We start from the raw sequence: 21495 nt of genomic DNA, 5'->3' as shown, positions 1-21495 counted from the left end.
CACAAGCAGGGGGAGCGGGAGAGAAGCAGGCTCCTGGCTGAGCAGGGAGCCCGCGCAGGGCCTTATCCCAGGACCCTGGGATCATGACCTGAGCCGAAGGCAGACGCTTAACGACTGAGCCACCCAGGCGCCCCAAGAGTTGCATGCTCTTCTGAGTCAGCCTGGTACCTCTACTATTCTTATCTTACCTCCTTATTCAGGCAATCATTCTAAAAAAATACTATTAGTTTTTCAACTGGAATGTCTTTTGACCTGTCCTCTCATTTCCCTCAGGAATTTGCCCTAATCCACATCTAAACTTCCCACCCTTAGATTTCAGCATTTTCCCTGTATGGTGTCTTTATCGTTTCCTTTCTCTGATTTTTTTTTTTTTTAATTTATTTGAGAGAGAGAATGAGATAGAGAGAGCACATGAGAGGAGGGAGGGTCAGAGGGAGAAACAGACCCCCTGCTGAGCAGGGAGCCCGATGCGGGACTCGATCCCGGGACTCCAGGATCATGACCTGAGCAGAAGGCAGTCGCTTAACCAACTGAGCCACCCAGGCGCCCTCCTTTCTCTGATTTTATATTTCACATTTTTCATATTGATCTTTAAGTAACAATAATCAAGCAATTCAGGTACAGTCATAAACAGTTAAGATTCCAGCAACTGTCGGCAAGTAAGGCAGCAGCCTAACCTGGCTAGTCAGTGCTGTACATAGGACCCCACTCTGCATCCTGGGTTCTTGACCTCTCTCATCTGCTAAAACGGGGCTTGGATTAAAATAGATTATCTCTAAATTTTTTCCATCCATGACATTGCCTATACCATTATATTTTGCTTTATCATCTTTTTTTCTTTAATTTCTTTTTTTGGGGGGGGGCTGGAGGGGGAAGGAGATGGACAGAGGGAGAGAGAGAGAATCTTAAGCAGGCCCTGCACTGGGCATGGAGCCCGACGTGGGGCTCAATCTCACGACCCTGAGATCATGACCTGAGCTGAAATCAAGAGTTGGACACTTAACGGACTGAGCCACCCAGATGCCCCTTGCTTCATCATCTTGATGGCATTTCCCTTCAGTCTATTCACAAAATATTACTTATTTAAGTAGCTTGGTCTTGTAGAATTAATGTTCTACTATCAATACATTTCAAGAAAGGAAGTCAGAGTTCTGAGAACAAGACTGTTATACTTAGGGTTACAAATGTTTTCATTTGTTATGACAGCTTGGTTTGTATCAGAATGTACCATACCTTATCAAGCTTCACACTCTTCCTTTCCACCCACCAACTAACCCTTTTGTTCCAACCAAACCAATCTGTTGAAACTCTACATCCTGCTTTTTTTTTTCCCTTTTGCCACAGGGCCTTTGCTAATGTCATTTGCTCTGCCAGGCTGTCCTTTACTCCTCAGTCCATGCCCATTACTTCTCTCGGTCCAAGAAACTTGGCCTGACTCGCTTACTCTAATCTTACATTCATTCATTAAGCCCACATTTACCGAGCAGTTAATGTGTGCTAGGCCCTCCTTCCACATTTCCTATGAATTTCTGTATGCAACTGTTAAATTTAATTAAACAAGGAGCCCATTAGATTGAGGTGGCTATAATGAACCCACAAGAAGCAAACCAAAAATCTAAGCCTGTAAACGCCTCAAGTTTACAAAGTTGGAACCAAGGACAAGGAAGCACAAAGAGCCAACGAGGCTTTACTCTGTAGCCAATCAGTGAGTTCCTTGCTTTGCTTCCACCTTTTCTAAGTCTCTCCCCAGCTCTTGCAGAGCACTTGTAACCGTTCATGGTTTGGTGCTGTCTGTTTCAGACAGATTTTTGTTCACAGGTGCCTGGCTGGCTCAGTGGGAGGAGCATGTGACTTGGGGCCTCAGCGTCATGAGTTCGAGTCTCATGTTGGGTGTAGAGATTACTTAAATAAATGTTTTTTTAAAAATCAGTTTTTGCTCAAATAAACTCCTAAACATTTTAATATGCCTCACTTAAATCTTTTAACACAATTTTAAATCATATTGTTCACATTCTGCTTTGCATTTGTTCGTGAATGTGTATTTTTTTTCTCAACTTGATTTTAATTTTTTTGGCTTCTTTGTACAGTACTGTGGGTTCATTAAGGATATTGAATGAATGGATAGATGAATGAATTAAATAACATGAAACTGGTTTAATTCAAAGGAATTTGAAGGAAATACTTTTTTTAAAAGATTTTTTATTTTATTTATTTGAAAGAGAGAAACAGAGACAGCGAGAGAGAGAGAGAGAGCACAGGCAGGCAGAGGGAGATGCAGGCTCCCCGCTGAGCAGGGAGCCCGATGTGGGACTCGATCCCAGGACCCTGGGACCATAACCTGAGCCAAAGGCAGATGCTTAACTGACTGAGCCACCCAGGCACCCTGAAAGAAATACTTAACTAGAATTTAAAAGTCATTCTAAGTTCAAACAGCTTTGAGGGTTACATTGTAAATGATTCAACTGAGTGACATATCTCTAAAGATTTTATTTATTCATTTGACAGAGAGAGAGAGAGCACAAGCAGGCAGAGCAGCAGGCAGAGGGAGAGGAAGAAGCAGGCTCTCTGCTGAGCAGGGAGCCGGATGCAGGGCTTGATCCCAGGACCCCAGGATCATAACTTGAGCCAAAGGCAGCCGCTTAATAGACTGAGCCACCCAGGCGCCCCTAGAGTGAACTATCTCTAGACTGTGCACTCCTTCTTAAGCATTTTTGACTGGAATCACTCTTTTTTTTTAGTTTTTTTAAGATTTTTATTTTTATTGGGGCACCTGGGTGGGTCAGTCGGTTGAGCATCTGCCTTTGGCTCAGGTTGTGATCCCAGAGTCCTGGGATCGAGCCCTGCATCACGCTCCTGCCATGGTAGGGAGCCTGCTTCTCTCTATCCCTCTGCTGCCCCTTCTGCTTGTGCTCTCTTGCTCACTGTCAAATGAATAAATAAAATCTGAAAACAAAAAGATTTTTATTTTTATTTATTTGAGAGAGAGCATGAGCAGGGGAGAGGCAGAGGGAGAGAGAAAAGGAGAAACAGACTGCTGAACAGGGAGCCTGATGTGGGGCTCGATCCCAGAACGCTGGGATCTGAACCTGAGCTGAAGGCAGATGTTTAACCTACTGAGCCACCCAGGCACCCCTGGAATCACTCATTTTTGACTCTTACTCATTCACCATTTATATTATTTCTTCTCTATGGAAGTGAGTGACTGACACATGTTAAGCATTCAGAAGATATTTGTTAATTATTAAAAGGAATTAATAAAATCTTTAAAAAGGAATTAATGTATATTATTTAACCTTTACAATTAAGAGAACAAGTTCCTTCATGACAGGGACCCAATATTTGAAGTAGTCTCACACACACACACACACACACACACACAGATTTGATTTATTTATTTCGTAAACTCTACACCCAATGTGGGGCTCCAACTCACCACCCCTGGATCGAGAGCTGCATGCTCTACCAACTGAGCCAGCCAGGCATCCCACATACACACAGATTTTAGAATTACAGTTGACCCTTAAACAACACTGAATGAACTACATGGGTCTACTAATATGCCTGTGGTGTTTTTCAGTAAATACAGTACTGTATTTTCTCTTCCTTATGATTTTCTTAATAATATTTTCTTCTCTCTAGCTTACTTATTGTAAGAATTTGGTATATCATACATATAACACATGTCTCATATATAGTATATGTGATGTATGCATTACATATGCAGTATATAACATACAAGATATGTCTTTTTTTTTTTAAAGATTTTATTTATTTATTTGAGACAGAGAGAATGAGAGACAGAGAGCATGAGAGGGAGGAGGGTCAGAGGGAGAAGCAGACTCCCTGCCGAGCAGGGAGCCCGATGCGGGACTCGATCCCAGGACTCCAGGATCATGACCTGAGCTGAAGGCAGTCGCCCAACCGACTGAGCCACCCAGGCGCCCACAAGATATGTCTTATTCCACTGTTTATGTTATTCATAAGGCTTCCTGTCAACAGTAGGCTATTAGTCATTAAGGTTTTGGGGAGTCAAAAATTATAGACATATTTTTGGCTGTAGAGGGTGGGGGTTGGCACCCTAACCCCTGTTTTGCTCAAGGGTCAACTGTAATACAATTCTGAGTTTACCATGGGTACTTAGTAAATGCTTCTTGAATGGATGAATAGATTGCAAAGAGAAATATCTTCCCTTAGAAGAAATACTTCTTTCCTGGTACGAGCAATGGTGCCTTCAGGATGAAGACCCTGCACGGAGCCCACGGCCCAGGCGCCAGCAGGAAGTGGTCCCCTTCCAGGAATTGGCTCCTTGTGCACACTCAGCGGTGCTGGTGTAGTTTAAGCACTTTCTGAAGCCAGCAGTATCTCACGTGGAGGCGCGTCTGCTGGAAAAGATTTTCGGTCCAAGCAGAGGCCTCCTCCCAGAGTTCGAACGGGAGCTCCAAGTCCTGCCCCAGATGAGAGAGCCCAGCTCCGAGGGCAAAGCTGAAATCTTCATTATGGGGAGACTCTGGCACCGCAAGTGCCAAAAGGCTGATTCGCATTTTGGCCCTGAAGCCCCGAAGGATGCTGTGTGGAGGCACCGTGATGCTCAGCCTGGAAACCATGAAGTCTCTTGAAAAAGAGAATGTTCATTCCGGCACTTTCCTCTCCACCACAGTGATGAGCAGCCTGGACGAAGCCATGCAGTCACTGGAAATAGGTCAGGAGACTGTCTAGGAACCTGTTACCAAAACAGTGTGATGTTTGTGATTAGGATCTCAGTGCAGGGGGGTCAGTCTGGGTCAGCAGTCACCCTTAGAGGCCCCGTCTGAACTCTGCCTTTGTTCCTGTGGCTCAGGGAAACAAGTAGTGTTTAGTGGCCTAACCACTGGCCCCTGCATAGACAGTGGTTTAAAGATGCAAATGTGGGCGCCTGGGTGGCTCAGTTGGTTAAGCGACTGTCTTTGGCTCAGGTCATGATCCTGGAGTCCCGGGATCGAGCCCCGCATCGGGCTCCCTGCTCGGCGGGGAGTCTGCTTTGCCCTCTAACCCTATCCCCTCTCATGTGTTCTCTCTCTCTCAAATAAATAAATAAAATCTTTAAAAAAAAAATTTTTTTTTAAATTTTTTTAAAGATTAAAATGTGAGTTATAATAAAAAATAAACTTTAAAAAACATATATTGACATAAACATAGATATAGATTAGTATTGTCAAGAAAGACAATCTTGCTTTGCATGCTCCAAGATGGGAAAGAGCTAAGAATTAACAAATGGTTGGTTCTGCTCTTTCATAGTGTGTCGTATTAGGTGGGTGTGGCTAGGATCTTTAACGTTCCAGGGAGCTTCCGTAGATAAGGAAGAACTTTACTGTTTATTTTTTCATTAATGCTAATTTTTGAAAAAAAATGTTACATTGATATTAAACAAGCTTTATAAACCCCCCCTCCAAAAAAAAGAATCTTCTTTCCCTAAGTCAGTAGTTCTCAGTGGGATACTGGCCCCTATATGAGAGTCACTTGGGAGGCTTGTTAAAACTATGAGTTCTTCAGCCACCACAATCAGAATCTTGTGGGAGTGGTGTTGGGCAGGTGGGTGTAAGGGCCAGAAATACGCACTTTTAACAAGTGCCTCAGATGATTCTGATGCTCCCATAATTTCGAGTACCCTTACCCTAAGCACAAGGTAGAACTAACAGGGCTCATGAAGGTAGCTGCTCAGCAGTTAAGAGCAGGACCTTGAAGCCAGATTGCCTGTGTTCCTCAGACTCTACCACTTACTACATGTATGTTCTACCCATGCTCTTTAACTTCCCCATGCCTCAGTTTCCCCACCTACAAAATGGAGAGAACCATATAATTATCTCGTAAAGTTGTGAGGATTAAATGAGTCAATATATGTAAGGTGCTTGGAACAGAGTCTGACCGTATAAACACTATGTATATGTTGGCCATTATCAGAATTGTAAGTATCCACTTTCCAGCAACTGGTACATTTCTGTATAAAGGCTGTCCTCTTGTAGAAAACCTAACCCACAGAGCTTTTCCTTTTTCCTTTTTTTCTCCTTTTCTGTTTTAGAGAAGTAGACACCTCAAACCAGAATACGGCCTTAATTGCAGGGTAAACCGGCACAAAGAAAGCTTAGATCTTTTACCACAGGCTGATGAGCCAGAGAACTGTACTCAGTCTTTTGTACGGCTTCCCCATAATTAAAATCACATAAAAGGGCAGGGATTCAAAAAAGCCTAACATGTTTTCTCACTTACCAGAAAGTGTTTGGGTAGCTACAAAGGGCAACAAAACACAAAGCCCTATTGTAGCAACAATCCCATGGCCAAATCATCTCCTGTCCCAAGTCTGATTCCAAGGCTCTTCTTCCTCTTGTCTCCAGGAGATTTGCTATCCTCCAGAAGATGGAAAATATTCCCAAGACCAAACTGGAGAGTGTATAATTCGCCAGTCCCCTCCCTTTATAGAATGAGATGAGCTTTGGCAACTGATCCCTTGAGGACGGATCCTTGACAGCCGGTGTGCTTGGGAAGTTTAGGACAGTTTTCCACAATGGGCTCCTTGTTGGTGTATATACCCAGATTGGATATAATTAATGGACTCTTTTTAAACTGGGCTTTCTTCTTCTCACGTGACTTCTGGAAAGTTAGTTAAGATTAAAATTTCTATTTCCCTATTTGTAAAAAGCAACTTACATTAGAATATTAGTACTACAAGGACTTTTTTGAGACAACTTAATATAACTCTTTAAATGTTTATGAAGAGGGGCGCCTGGGTGACTCCATCGTTAAGCGTCTGCCTTCGGCTCAGGTCATGATCTCAGGGTCCTGGGATCGAGTTCCGCATCAGGCTCCCTGCTCGGCGGGAAGCCTGCTTCTCCCTCTCCTACTCTCCCAGCTTAGTTCCCTCTCTTGCTGTCTCTCTCTCTCTCTGTCAAATAAATAAAATCTTAAAAAAAAAATGTTTATGAAGAAACTAGATCCAGAGAGAGAGTGTGGGAGTGGAGGGAGAGGCAGAGGGAGAGAGAATCTCTAGCAGACTCCACGCTCAGTGCAGAGCCCCATGCCCGGCTTGATCTCTTGACCCTGAGATCATGACCTGAGTGGAAACCAAGAATCAGATGCTGAACCAACTGTGCCACCCAGGTGCCCCTACTTAAAGATTTTTTTATATAATTTCAGTTATACAGAAAGGTTGCAAAGAATCCCCAGATAGTCTTCACTTTATAACATTATATATATTTCTATATACATTTTTTTCTTTCTGAGCCCCTTAAGAATAAGTTGCAGACATGATGCCCTTCTAACCTTAACTCTTAAGTAGAAAAAATACACCACACCCAGTAACTGTAGAGTCAGCCAGTATCGGTCTTTTCAGCAACACCCACTCAGACAGATAATAATCATTGTTGATAGCATCATTTTCAAATTGTACATCTTCTGACTTGAACAATGGTAGATAAAAATCTAGCTGTAAGAACAATTAATATAGTCTTCACTCAATAGATATTTACTAAAGAGTACATTAGTGCCCTAGTGGATGGAAGAACAAAACTTGTCCAGATTTTGCTCGTTTTAGAGATGCTGAGCTCAGCAAAGAATTCTCTCTCTCTCCCCCCTCCCCTCGCTCCCTCATCTCTATCTCTTTCCCTCCTCTCTCTCTCTGCCTTATCTTTCCCCTTATACACTGAAACATTTTGTTTCAGGGTGAGAAGAGGATGTAAAATAAAATTGCGTTTGCTTATAGATGAAGGATTGAAGGATCAAATCAGAATCTAAAATGAGCAGTTGTGAACTAAGAATTAGGTGTTGTTTTCTGCATTTTCATTATTGTGCTGGTCATTTCTGTTTTTCTTGAAGTTGAAATGAAATTGAAGGATGTCAAATAGGTCTTTAAGAAATTTCTCTTTCTTGCTTTTATTGCATTGTCTTCCAAATGATGTTGACACTCAGTGGATGCTTCAGTACAAGGAAACCTTTTCACTTGTCACCTTGAATACACATTCTATCTACATCTCCATGTGAATCCCAATCCCCCTGGCATCAATAACATAGATTTTGTGAGATCAAATTATGGGTTCAGTGGACAATACAGGTGCCCTCTTATTTAAACTGCCACAGGAACTCTGAGTAGCAAAAGGGGACAGCGGGTTAATAATAATACTTGGCATTTATTTAAGCCCACTGCTATCCTTTGTGAACAAAGCACCTTTGTGCAGGAAGTTAGTTATCATCACTGTATAGATCAGCATAAATAATCAGAGAGCAAACTGGCCTGCTGTAAGGCAAGCTCATCTCTATGAGCAAGAAAGATTTTTAGCAACTTTTTTTTAGCAGCTAGACCCTTATTCCTGGTTTTAAGCACAAACCTTCAAAACACATTTATTTCTCGTATTTAAGAGGACAAATTTGTGAAAGATTTCTAAACCTTAGTTATAACCTCATCATTCTGTGTTCTTTTTTTTTTTTTTTGAAGGTTTTATTTATTTATTTGACAGAGAGAGAGAGTGAGAGAGCACAAGCAGGGGTAGTGACAGGGAGAGGGAGAGGGAGAAGCGGACTCCCCGCTGAGCAGGGAGCCTGATGTGGGGCTCGGTCATCAATCCTGGGATCATGACCTGAGCTGAAGGCAAAAGCTTAACCGACTGAGCCACCCAGACGCCCCTGAGGGGTTTTTTGTTTGTTTGTTATTTTGGGGGCACCTGGGTGGCTCATTCGGTTGGGTGCCCAACTATTGATTTCGGCTCAGGTCATGATCTCAGGGTAGGGAGATCGAGCCCCACATGGGGCTCTGTGCTCAGTGCAGAGTCTGCTTGGGATTCTCTCTCTCTTTCTCCCTCTGCCCCTCCCCCTGCTCGTGCTCTAAATAAATAAATAAAATCTTAAACAAAAAATCATTTGTGGGAGGCCTGTGTGGCTTAGTTAAGTGTCTGCCTTCAGCTCAGGACCCTGGGATCAAGTCTCACATCAGGCTCAATGCTCAGTGAGGAGTCCACTTCTCCCTCTGCCCCTCCCCCCACTCGTATTCTCTCTCTCTGACAAATAAATAAAATCTTTAAGAAAATCATTTGTTATTTTTAGTGAGGGAGGTGCTTGTTTCAATTCTACAGAACTCTTATAATGATTCCTCACGTCATTTTCTATGTGGAAGTCACTCTGGTAGGTTGGGAACACAAATGAACATCATCAGTAGCTTTTCAGAAGACTCTTGATAACTTTAGATACAGCTGGGGCACCTGGGTGGCTCAGTTGGTTAAGTGGCTGCCTTCGGCTCAGGTCATGATCCCGGGGTCCTGGGATCGAGCCCTACATCGGGCTCCCTGCTCAGCGGGAAGCCTGCTTCTCCCTCTCCCTCTGCCTGCCTCTCTGCCTACTTGTGCTCTCTATCGCTCTGTCAAATAAACAGATAAAATCTTAAAAAAAAAACAAAACTGGGCGCCTGGGTGGCTCAGTTGGTTAAGCGACTGCCTTCGGCTCAGGTCATGATCCTGGAGTCCCTGGATGGAGTCCCGCATCGGGCTCCCTGCTCGGCAGGGAGTCTGCTTCTCCCTCTGACCCTCCCCCCTCTCATGTGCTCTCTCTCTCAAATAAATAAAATCTTTAAAAACAAACAAACAAACAAAAAACCCCACAAAACTTTAGATACAGCTTTAGGAAGAAGAAAAATATTTTACTCATATTATGCTAACTTTTAAAAAAAAAGATTTAATTTTCTTTTTTAATGTAATCTCTACACCCTATGTGGGCCTTGAACTCACAACCCTGAGATCAAAAGTTGCATGCTCCAGGGGCGCCTGGGTGGCTCAGATGGTTAAGCGTCTGCCTTTGGCTCAGGTCATGATCCAAGGGTCCTGGGATCGAGCCCCACATTGGGCTCCCTGCTCAGCGGGAAGCCTGCTTCTTCCTCTCCTTCTACTGCTCCCCCAGCTTGTGCTCTCTCACTCTCTCTGTCAAATAAATAAATAAAATCTTAAAAAAAAAAAAAAGAGTTGCACGCTCCCCCCACTGAGCCAGCCAGGCGCCCCCTCACATTATGCTAAATTAACAGCATCTATTTATTCTTCATGAACTTGTGTTCCATGAAACACTGTCCAGAAGCTGATAAACAATTTGAGAGTAAGAGACCATGTGTCATTATTATTATGTCCTTTGGTGTCAAGCATTAAAACTACATACATTGTAGGATATTGATATATACTTGATGAAATGGAGCAATTCATTACAAAACGCCAGTTTGTAGATAAAAATTCAGTACATAAGGGCAAAAAAGGATTAACTTGGGGAAACAAACTAACCTTAGTTTTTCTAACTTCCCTAACATGAAAACCACATATATTTCTATTCAGAAGTATGTCACCAATCCAACTGGGTGTCATTTAAAGTTGAAGCTTAGAGGAGTGCCTGGCTGGCTCAGCTGGTTTTTTTTAAAAGATTATTTAGATAAAGATTAAAGATTCATTTTTTAGAGAGAGAGAGAAAGAGCGCATGCAAGTGGGAGGAGGAGCAGAGGGAGAGGGAGAGATAGAATCCCAAGCAGACCCCCTCCCCACCGGCCCACTGCAGAGCCCAATGGGGATGGGGGAGGCAATCCCATGATCACTACCCGAGACCATGACTTGAACCGAATCAGGAGTCAGAGGCTTAACCAACTGAGGCACCCAGGCCCCTGGAGTGTGCAACTCTTGCGATTGGGTTGTGAGTTTGATCCCCACATTGCGTGTAGAGATGACTTAAAAATAAAGTCTTAAAAAAAATAAATAAAAATAAAGTTGAAGCTTGTAAAAAAAGATAAAATATAACAAAAACTAATTTCAAAATTCTTGTGTATTATTGTGTTTGACAGTATTGATGTTCCCTTGGGGAAATAACAAAGGCTCTTTTTTGACTGGCATGGAACGAAAGTTCCCCACTGCTCGTGGGGACGTAGGGACAGGCAGCAGAAGCGGCTTGGAGCACTTCATCATGTCGGTGCTAACTTGCTGTCACAGCTGTCACATCCTGGGGAAAGTCACGAGCTAGGAAGTTTAAGAAATGTCCAAATATGACAAATTATAGTATAAAACTTAAATATAAGTGCCTTTATCATCAAGGAAATGAATGAAAGACAAAGCCTCCCTGCCCTTAAGCAGTTGTTTAGCAGATGTCAGCTGCCTCGTTTATAAAATGAGAAAATTGGGTTGGATAATACTAAGATCGCTTCTACATAGCTTGCTTCATGCTTTTTCAGGAACCAAAAGTTCTTGTGGCCGAGACAAGGAACTGACAGAAAACAGTAATGGTAAGAATAACGATAAGGATGGTGCTGGAGTCATACATGGTATCAGCCTTCAGTAACGCCAGTCCGTGGACTTTGGTAGCCCAGCACCAGACACTGTGGTATTCACCTGAGGCTATCCTCAGGTGATAACATGTTGCCCAAATTTGGCCTTAAAGGGGTTTGCTGTGTTCTAGAGCTAGACAACACAACAGTGTGGTGGTCAGAAAATCTTTGTTCCAGTCCCAGGGTTCCAGCTTTCTGATCTTCTATCATTCTGCAAGTTGTTAGGCAGGTTTTTTCATGTTGGTATTGTCCACTCTCTTGTAATCCCGTCCAGGGCAGGGATCACCAACTCTTCACCTCTATCTCCCATTCTACCTTTGCATGTGCTTTGCAGATAGTAGATACTCAATACATGTCATTTGAATGATCTGTCTACAAAATAATATTGAAAATAATATTGCCACTTACAAAATAAGTGGCATTTCACATGAAAGAATATTCATATAGTATCTACCACCTAAAATATTTGCTTTGCTTTATGTGCATTAAACATTTGACCCTTTCTTCAAGCGTTAGGTCAGGTTCATCTTTTTCTATGAAGAACTCATCAGTTGTTACAACCCTGGATGATGACTTCTTATTTTTTTGTACCACTCAGGTGCCTTAGTATCTTGAGTCTATATCACATTAGGTTTTTAGTTTATCACAGGAAGTATCATTCCATGTCTCCTTGTATCCTGCCAGCATGCCACTTTCACAACAAAGGTGCTAAATAAATATTTGATAATGATCATAGTGATCATAATGACCAATAATAAGTGACTTACTATTAAGGGTTCAGATCATTTGCTTATAGAAAATCCCCCAAATACTTCAACCACATGTTTTCTAGCAGGAGAGTGCTTGGGAGTGGCAGCTTTGTCCCTGTGTTCTTTGGTACAGGCCTTCCTCCCAGACCCCTGCAGCATGCTCTAGCTCGTACCCAGGCATAGCCTTCTCTATATTTTATTGCTTTAGTTTTTCTGGAAGCCAGGGGATTTGGAGCAAGATCAAATGTTTTTAAAAAAAAGGGGCGCCTGGGTGGCTCAGTCGTTAAGCGTCTGCCTTCGGCTCAGGTTATGATCCCAGGGTCCTGGGATCAAGCCCCGCATCGGGCTCTCTGCTCTGCGGGAAGCCTGCTTCTCCCTCTCCCACTCCCCCTGCTGTGTTCCCGCTCTCGCTGTGTCTCTCTCTGTCAAATAAATAAATAAAATCTTAAAAAAAAAAAAAGAATAGACATTGTAGACATTTGAGGTCACTGTAATCTAATGGGATAATCTGTATACACACCACTGAAAATATGTAAGAATGTAGAATATAGAAATACAGATGTACTATATCTTGGGGCACCTGAGTGGCTCAGTGGGTTAAGCGTCTGCCTTCGGCTCAGGTCATGATCTCAGGGTCCTGGGATCCAGCCCTGGTTGGACTCCCTGCTCAGCGGGGAGCCTGCTTCACCCTCTGCCTCTGCCTTTCCTGCTTGTGCTCGCTCTCAAATAAATAAATAAATAACCTTTAAAAAATGTACTATGTCATACATATACAACTGTATCTCTCTCTCTATACTCAGAGGCATGACTAGTCAAAGAAGGAGAGAGGAGGAGGAGTGGAAGGAAAGCAGGAAGAGAGGGCAAGATGAACATGGCTACTAAGAGGGAGAGATGGTGCTAAGTGAGGCTTTGGGGTGAGTGTGTATGACTTCGTGTGGTATATGGAGCCAACTGGCTTCCTGGAATGGAGCTTATGCTCAGCAGGTTAAGAAGCTGGTTGAGTAAGGGGGAAAAGTCAGCTGAAAGGGGGCCTTAAGGCTCAGTATGAATAATGGACAGTTTCTGAGAACATCATAAGCATTATACATAACTTACCTGTGTTCAAAACAGTGCTTGAGGAAGATGAACTGTGCTATGCTAATATTAGCTAGCTAACATTTGGTGAACACTGACTGTGGGTCAGGTTCATATACGTAAAGGCTTCACATACTAGCCCATTTCATCACAACCACCCTATGAATGAGGCACTGCTACCTCTATTGTACGGGCAAGGAAAGGGACGCAATGATCTGTTAAAGTGGCATCTTTCCCCAAAGTCCCACTGCTTCTGAGTAGCAGAACTGGAGTATGAACGTGGGCAGTCCAACTCAAAAACTGGTGTTCCTACCCATTATGTCACATGGCCTTCTCTTTCCACAGAGCTGTTTATCTATACAACAGCCAGCCAGGAGAGTCCTCAGGAGTTCGTAGTAATATGAAGCATATAGTGAGCTTGCACCGCGGCCGCAGAAAAGCAACGAAGGGATGAAACTGAAAAAAATTCCCAGTGGAGAACCATTTTTTTAAAGATTTTATTTATTTATATGAGAGAAAGAAAGAGAAAGAGAGCAGGAGAGCACTAGTATGAGCGGGGGGGAGGGGCAAAGGGAGAGGGAGAAGCAAACTCCCTGTGGAGCGTGGAGGCCAACATGGGACTCTGAGATAAGGACCGGAGCCAAAATCAGATGCTTAACTGACTGAGCCATCCAGGCGCCCCTCATTTTTTTCTTTTTAAGTAGGCTCCATGCCCAGCATGGGGCTTGAACTCACGATCCTGAGATCAAGAGTCGGGTGCCCTACCTTCTGAGCCAGGGAGGTGCCCCCTCCATTGGAGAGTCAATTAGACTAGCTAGGTAGATCTGAAAAATGGAGAAGAGAGATTAGAGAGGTAAGGATGATGTTTGTGTTTATATGATTTCATTCCAAAAATATTTATTGAGACTTCCTATGTGCCAGGGACTGTGCTGGGGAAGAAACAGTGAACCAAATAGGCAAAGTCCTGGCACTTACGGAGCAAGATTGTGTTATTAGTAAAAAATCAGTAATTTATGTATAGACCATGTCTAGAAGGAAATACAACAAAGTGGTAACACTAGTTGTTCAGGAGGGGAACAAGATGGAAGCAGGGGCACGTATAAAAGGGGAATTTCAGTTTTATGCCTATTGAATTTTAACACATTATGTGTTATCTATTTAAAACTCATTTTTTACGGCGCACCTGGGTGGCTCAGTCCTTCAGCGTCTGGCTTTGGCTCGGGTCACGATCCCAGCGTCCTACGTTGCGCTACATGCTCTGCGGGAAGCCTGCTTCTCCCTCTCCCACTCCCCCTGCTTGTGTTCCCTCTCTCGCTGTGTCTCTCTCTGTCAGATAAATAAAATCTTAAAAAAAAAGTCATTTTTAAAAAGATTGTATTTATTTAATTGAGATAGAGCAAGAGTGAGAGAGAGAAAACATGAGCCCAGGGCGGGAAGGGGCAGAGGCAGAGGGAGAAGCAGGCTCCCCACTGAGCAGGGAGCCCACCATGGGGCTGGATCCCAGAACCCTGGGATCATGACCTGAGCCAAAGGCAGACACTTAACCAACTGAGCCACCCAGGCGCTCCGTCATTATTATTTTTTTTAAATTGAGGTAATAAGACTGTGTGCTATGGGGGGCGCGTGGGTGGCTCAGTCGTTAAGCGTCTGCCTTCAGCTCAGGTCATGATCCCAGGGTCCTGGGATCGAGCCCCACATCGGGCTCTCTGCTCAGTGGGAAGCCTGCTTCTCCCTCTCCCACTCCCCCTGCTTGTGTTCCCTCTCTCGCTGTCTCGCTCTGTCAAATAAATAAATAAAATGTTAAAAAAAAAAAAGACTGTGTGCTATGTACTAAGACATATATATGTAAGTGTGTATGTGTGTATGTTTCCCTGTATATGCATAGACTTTCCGGCAGTTCATACAAGAAACTGGCAAAACTGGATGTTTCTGGGGCGGACACTGGGTACGTAGGGAATATAAGTAGGAGAGTGAATTCACTCTATGCTCTTTTTACAATTTGCATTTTTAATAAATTCAGTTATTGATTATATACAAGTATTTTTAAAAATATTTATTTATTTATTTGAAAGAGAGAGAGAAAAAGAAAGAAAGTGTGAGCATGGCGGGGAGGAGCAGAGGAAGAGGGAGAGAGAAACCCAAGCGGACTCCTCGCTGAGCAAGGAGCCCTACAACACAGTGCTCGATCTCACCACCCTGAGATCATGACCTGAGCTGAAACCAAGAGTTGCAGCCTTACCTGACTTCACCAGCCAGGAGCCCTGATTATACACAAGTTTTAATTAAAAACTCACTTTTGGGGCGCCTGGGTGGCTCAGATGGTTAAGCGACTGCCTTCGGCTCAGGTCATGATCCCGGAATCCTGGGATCGTGTCCCGCGTCGGGCTCCCTGCTCAGCGAGGAGCCTGCTTCTCCCTCTGCCTCTGCCTCTCTCTGTCTCTCATGAATTAAAAAAAAAAAAAAGAAAAAAAAGAAAAAAATCTTAAAAAAAAAGAAAACTCAGGTTGTCTGGCTGGCTGTGTCGATAGAGCATGCGACTCTCAATCTCAGGGTCCTGAATTCAAGCCCCATATTGGACGTGGAGCCCACGTTAAAAATAAATAAATAAAAATTTAAAAATAAAAATTGGGTTTTGAAAATAGAGCCCTAGGGAATATAGGTTTTATATAGAAAGAAAATCACCTGAGTTTCTTTTCTTACAAAATTTTTTTGGAATATAGTTGACACACAATGTTACATTAGTTTCAGCTGTGCAACATAGTGACTCAATATCCCTAAACATTTTGCTCTGCTCACAAGTGTAGCTGCCATCTGTCCCCACACAACACAATTACAGTATCATTCACTACATTCCCTATGCGGTGCCTTTTACTCCCATGACTTACTCATTCCATACCCAGAAGCCTGTGTCTCCAACTCCTCTTCCCCAGTTTTGCCCATCCCTCCACCCCTAAAAATCACACAAGTTTTTATTATGTTTTATATACTAGTGTGCTTTCTCTGAGTTGTAACTTCTTAAAGATTTTATTTATTTATTTGTTTGTTCAGAGACAGTAGGGGGAGAGGCAAAGGGAAAGGGTGAGAGAATCTTAAGCAGGCCCTAAACAGGCTCTATATCCTGTGCAGAGCCGACATCAGGCTCCATCTCACGACCCTGACATCATGACCTGAGCTGAAAGCAAGAGTCCGCCGCTTAACTGACTGAGCCGCCCAGGTGCCCCTCTAAGTTGTAACTTTTACCAAATTTTACATTCAAAGAAAAAATATGCATGTATGTGCACACATACAATCTAGGGGAACCCCCTCCTTCCTCCCCCAAAAAGGTGGTGTTTGTGAAAATAAGAGAATTGAAATGTTTTGGCCTTTGGCTGATGTGGGAAAAACTCCTCAGCTATCAAAATTCTCTAGATAAGCTTTCAAAAAACGCCTAAGGCAGTTTCACTCCATACAATAGACACACTGTTGAAACAGGTTCAGCTGGTGGCCAACCTCCACCCATAGGCTTCAGGGATTTTGTGCTTGCTTATAGAACTAACTAACCCTGACATGATAGCTTATACTGGACTTTAAATCTGAATTGATCCACTCAGTCTTCACCAAAATCTGGATCATGAAACCCCTTAATCTTTCACGGAAGTAAGATGCTCAATTTGGTGAAATCATGATTAGAAAATTTAGTTTTGTTGCAGGTGTCCCATTACATTGCTTTCTGCCAAGTGACAATCCTAATATTGATGAAAGTCAGGTTACTTCTGTCAGTTTTGTTCCTTCCTGGGATATTTATTAAATGGTTACTATGTGTCACACATATAGTTCTAGATCCTTGGTACATTAGCTATCTCTTACAAGGTAACTAATTACCCCCAAATTAGTAGTTTAAAACAGTAAACTTTCGGGTGCCTGGGTGATTCAGTCGTTAAGCGTCTGCCCTCGGCTCAGGTCATGCTCCCGGGGTCCTGGGATCGAGCCCCGCATTGGGCTCCCTGCTCGGCGGGAAGCCTGCTTCTCCCTCTCCTACTCCCCCTGCTTGTGTTCCCTCTCTCGCTGTGTCTCTCTCTGTCAAATAAATAAATAAAATATTAAAAAACACACGAAAAAAACCCAGTAAACTTTCTCTCACAATTTAAATAAACTTGAAATTTGGGAGCACCTTAACTGGTTCTGGGTTAGGGTGTCATGAGGTTGCAGAAAAGATGTTGGCCAGGAGCAGTCATCCAAAGGCTTTATGGGTCTAGAGGTTTTCTTTCCAAGATGACATGTAAAACCTTTCTTTTGAAGTCACACTTGATAATTTCCATACCATCCCATTGGCTACTTAAGTGATCCCTATCAATGTGAGAACAATCAGGGGCCATCTTGGAAGCTGGCCTCCACACTTGGGAAATAAAGAAATAAAACAGACATATTATCTCTGCCCTCAAAGCTTACATTCTAGTGGAAGCATCTGGACAATAAACATGATAAATTACTTAGCATCTAATGGAAAAAATGAATAAGATTTAAGGAACAGGGGTGCCTGGCTGGCTCAGTTGGTAGTGTGACTCTTGATCTTGGGGTTAAGTTCAAGCCCCATGTTGGGTGTAAAGATTACTTAAAAATAAAATCTTAAAAAAGAAAAACAATTAAGGAACATTAAGATTGCTTTGGGGTCAGGTTCCAATTTAAAATAGGATGTTCAGGGGGCACCTGGATGGCTCAGTCAGTTAAGCATCTGCCTTCAGCTCGGGTCATGATCCCAGGGTCCTGGGATTGAGACCCGTGTCAAGCTCCTCGCTCAGCTGGGAGCCTGCTTTTCCCTCTGCCTCGCCCCCCCCGCCCGCCCCCCCCCCCCGCCCTGTCGCTTGTGCGCGCTAAATAAATAAATCTTTTAAAAAAATAAAAATAAAATAAAATAGGATGTTCAGGGGCACCTGGCTGGCTCAGTCGGTAGAGAATTTGACACTTGATCTTGGGATCATGAGTTTGAGCCTCATGTCAGGGGTAGAGATTACTTAAAACTAAAATGAAATGAAATTTAAAAAATAGGGAGTTCTTGGGGCACCTGGGTGGCTCAGTCATTGAGCGTCTGCCTTCGGCTCAGGTCATGATCCTGGGTTCCTGGGATCGAACCCCGCATAGGGCTCCCTGCTTGGCCAGGAGCCTGCTTCTCCCTCTCCTGCTCCCCCTGCTTGTATTCTCTCTCTAGCTGTTTCTCTCTCTCTGTGTCAAATAAATAAATAAATAAATAAAATCTTAAAGAAAAAAAATAGGGTGCTCCTGATAGGTCTTATTGGGATATTTAAACAAAAACTTTGGTTGGTGAGGGACTGACCTATGTAGGTATCTAAAGGAAGAGCATTCCAGGGCACAGTTGGTGCAAAGATTCTGAGACAGAATCATGCCTGGTATGTTCTAGAAAAATCGAGGAGTCAATATTCCTGGAAGGGGTGAGCAAGGGGAAAGTAGATGAGGTCAGAGAGGAGGAAAGGGGAGGCGCCTGGGTGGTGCAGTCAGTTGAGCGTCTGACTCTTGGTTTCTTTTTTTTTTTTTTTAAGATTTTATTTATTTATTTGACAGAGAGAGACACAGAGAGAGAGGGAACACAAGCAGGGGGAGTGGGAGAGGGAGAAGCAGGCCTCCTGTGGAGCAGTGAGCCCGATGTGGGGCTCGATCCCAGGACCCTGGGATCATGACCTGAGCCGAAGGCAGACGCTTAACGACTGAGCCACCCAGGGGCCCCGGTTCCTTTTTTAAAAAAATAGATATTTTTTTAATTTAAATTCAATGAACTAACATATAATGTATTATTAATTTCAGAGGTAGAGGTCGGTGATTCATCAGTCTTATATAACACCCAGTGCTCATTACATCACTGCCCTCCTAAATGTCCATCACCCAGTTACCCCATCCTCTCACCCCTCTCCCCTCCAGCAACCCTGTTTGTTTTCTATGATTAAGAGTCTCTTACGGTTTGTCTCCCTCTCTGATTTCATCTTTTTAAATTTTTCCCTCTCTTCCCCTATGATCCTGTTGTTTCTTAAATTCCACATATGAAATTATATAATTGTCTTTCTCTGATTGACTTATTTTGATTAGCGTAATTCCCTCAAGTTCCATCCACATCCTTGCAAATGGCAAGATTTCTTTTTTTTTTGTTGGCTGAGTAATCACTGCATTGTATATATGTGTATATACACATATATTGTATACACATATATACAATATATATATATATACAGCACATGTTCTTTATCCATTCATCTGTCAATAGACATCTGGGCTCTTTCCATAGTTTGGCTATTATGGACATTGCTGCTATAAACATTGGGGTGCAGGTGCCCCTTCGGATCACTACATTTGTATCTTTGGGGTAAATCCCTAGTGGTGCAGTTGCTGGATTGTGGGATAGCTCTATTTTCAACGTCTCTTTTTTTTTTTTAAGATTTTATTTATTTGTCAGAGAGAGAGCATGAGCAGGGCAGAGGGAGAAGGACAAGCAGACTCCTGGCTTAGCAGAGAGCCCTATGCGGGGCTTGATCCCAGGACTCCAGGATCATGACCAGAGCCCAAGGCAGATGTTTAACTGACTGAGCCACCCAGGTGTCCCTATTTTCAACTTCTTGAGGAACCTCCATACTGTTTTCTAGAATGGCTGCACCAGCTTGCATTCCCACTAACAGTAAGAGGGTTTCTTTGCACCCTCTTTCTCTGCATCCTTGACAACATCTGTTGTTTCCTGACTTGTTAATATTAGCCATTCTGACTGGTGTGAGGTGGTATCTCATTGTGGTTTTGATTTTGTATTTCCCCAATGCTGAGTGATGTTGAGCACTTTTTCATGTGTCTGTTGCCCATTTGGATGTCTTCTGCCCATTTCTTGACTGTATTATTTGTCCTTTGGGTGTTGAGTTTGGTTAAGTTCTTTATCTAGATTTTGGATACTAGCCCTTTATCTGATTAAGACATTTGCAAATATCTTCTCCCATTCTGTTGGTTGTCTTTTGGTTTTGTTGACTGTTTCCTTTGCTGTCCAAAAGCTTTTTATCTTGATGAAGTCCCAGTAGTTCATTTTTGCCTTTGTTTTCTTTGCCTTCGGAGATGTGTCTAGCAAGAAGTTGCTGCCTGTGTCCTCTACTGACTCTTGGTTTCGGCTCACATATGATCTGGGGTGGAGATAGAGCCCTGTGTCTGACTCTGCCTTCAGCACAGTCTGCCTGAGTTTCTCTCTCCCTCAGCCCCTCCCCCACTCTTTCTCTCTAGAATGAATTTTTTTTTTTTTAAAAGATTTTATTTATTTATTTGAGAGAGAGAGAATGAGAGACAGAGAGCACGAGAGGGAAGAGGGCAGAGGGAGAAGCAGACCCCCTGCTGAGCAGGGAGCCCGATGTGGGACTCGATCCCGGGACTCCAGGATCATGACCTGAGCCGAAGGCAGTCGCTTAACCAACTGAGCCACCCAGGTGCCCTAGAATGAATCTTTTTTTAAAAAGATTTTGAGAGAGAGCACAAGTGGGAGAGGGGAGGGGCAGAGGGAGAAGCGGACTCCCCACTGAGCAGGGAGCCTGACACGGGGCTTGATCTTAGGACCCCAGTATCATGGCCTGAGCCGAAGGCACTTAACCGACTGAGTCACCCAGGCACCCCATGAATAAATAAATCTTAAAAAAAAAAAGAGAAGGGGACAGATAGACCTTAAAAGGCCCTATAAACTACTGTAATAACTTTGGCTTGAAATGGGGTGAAATGGGTAAGTATTGGAAGATTCTGAGCAGAGGGTTTTCTCATTCCCTCTGTCTTAGGCTTCTGTTCAGTAAATATTTGTGGATTGATTTCAGTGGGAGCCATGTGAAGATGCCGACTTAAGAGTTTTATCCTAAGAGTAAGAACTGTTGGGTGGCCCCAGGGCAGCCAGAGGGGACGATGTTTTGAGGCAGACAAGACATAGCAGAACCTTCAGACTTTTCCACATAGCTAAAAACAATTCAGAAATACCACCAAGATAATTCACATACTTTCCTAAAAAACATTTAGTAGTGATTTAATGAATCTTGACAAGCTTTGGGCAGCAAGATTCTCTTCACCATTGCCTCCCATACTTAAGAACAGGCCTTCAGTCCCACTGTCTCATTCTTTTGAATGTAAATAAAGACTTCCTTTGGATTACTGATAAAACTTGATAGCTTTTTAATTATAACCAATGAATAGTACATCACAAATATAGTACCATTTAGTGACAATGTATTATTTTTTAAATATATTTTTTAAAGATTTTATTTGACAGAGAGAGCTCAAGCAGCGGGGAGCAGCTGAGGGAGAAGCAGGCTCCCCGCTGAGCAGGGAGACCAATGCGGGGCTCGGTCCCAGCACCCTGGGATCATGACCTGAGCC

The 21495-nt window shown here is 43.2% G+C and overlaps 1 long non-coding RNA gene across 1 annotated transcript in view; it reads left to right on the top strand.

Annotated features, from left to right (window-relative positions):
- Positions 1–11668, top strand: part of LOC145723076 (uncharacterized) — a 21602-nt gene extending 9934 nt beyond the window's left edge. The window contains exon 3 of the long non-coding RNA XR_014147896.1: positions 10829–11668. This is a non-coding gene — a long non-coding RNA (uncharacterized LOC145723076). The remainder of the gene's footprint in view (positions 1–10828) is intronic.
- Positions 11669–21495: the final 9827 nt, after the last annotated feature.

This window comes from Leptonychotes weddellii, chromosome 8, assembly GCF_054177405.1.
Source record: "Leptonychotes weddellii isolate Sample4059 chromosome 8, ASM5417740v2, whole genome shotgun sequence".
Classification (NCBI taxonomy): domain Eukaryota; kingdom Metazoa; phylum Chordata; class Mammalia; order Carnivora; family Phocidae; genus Leptonychotes; species Leptonychotes weddellii.
Note: the sequence above shows the minus strand (reverse complement) of the source record. Positions and strands in the feature narration are given on the sequence as shown.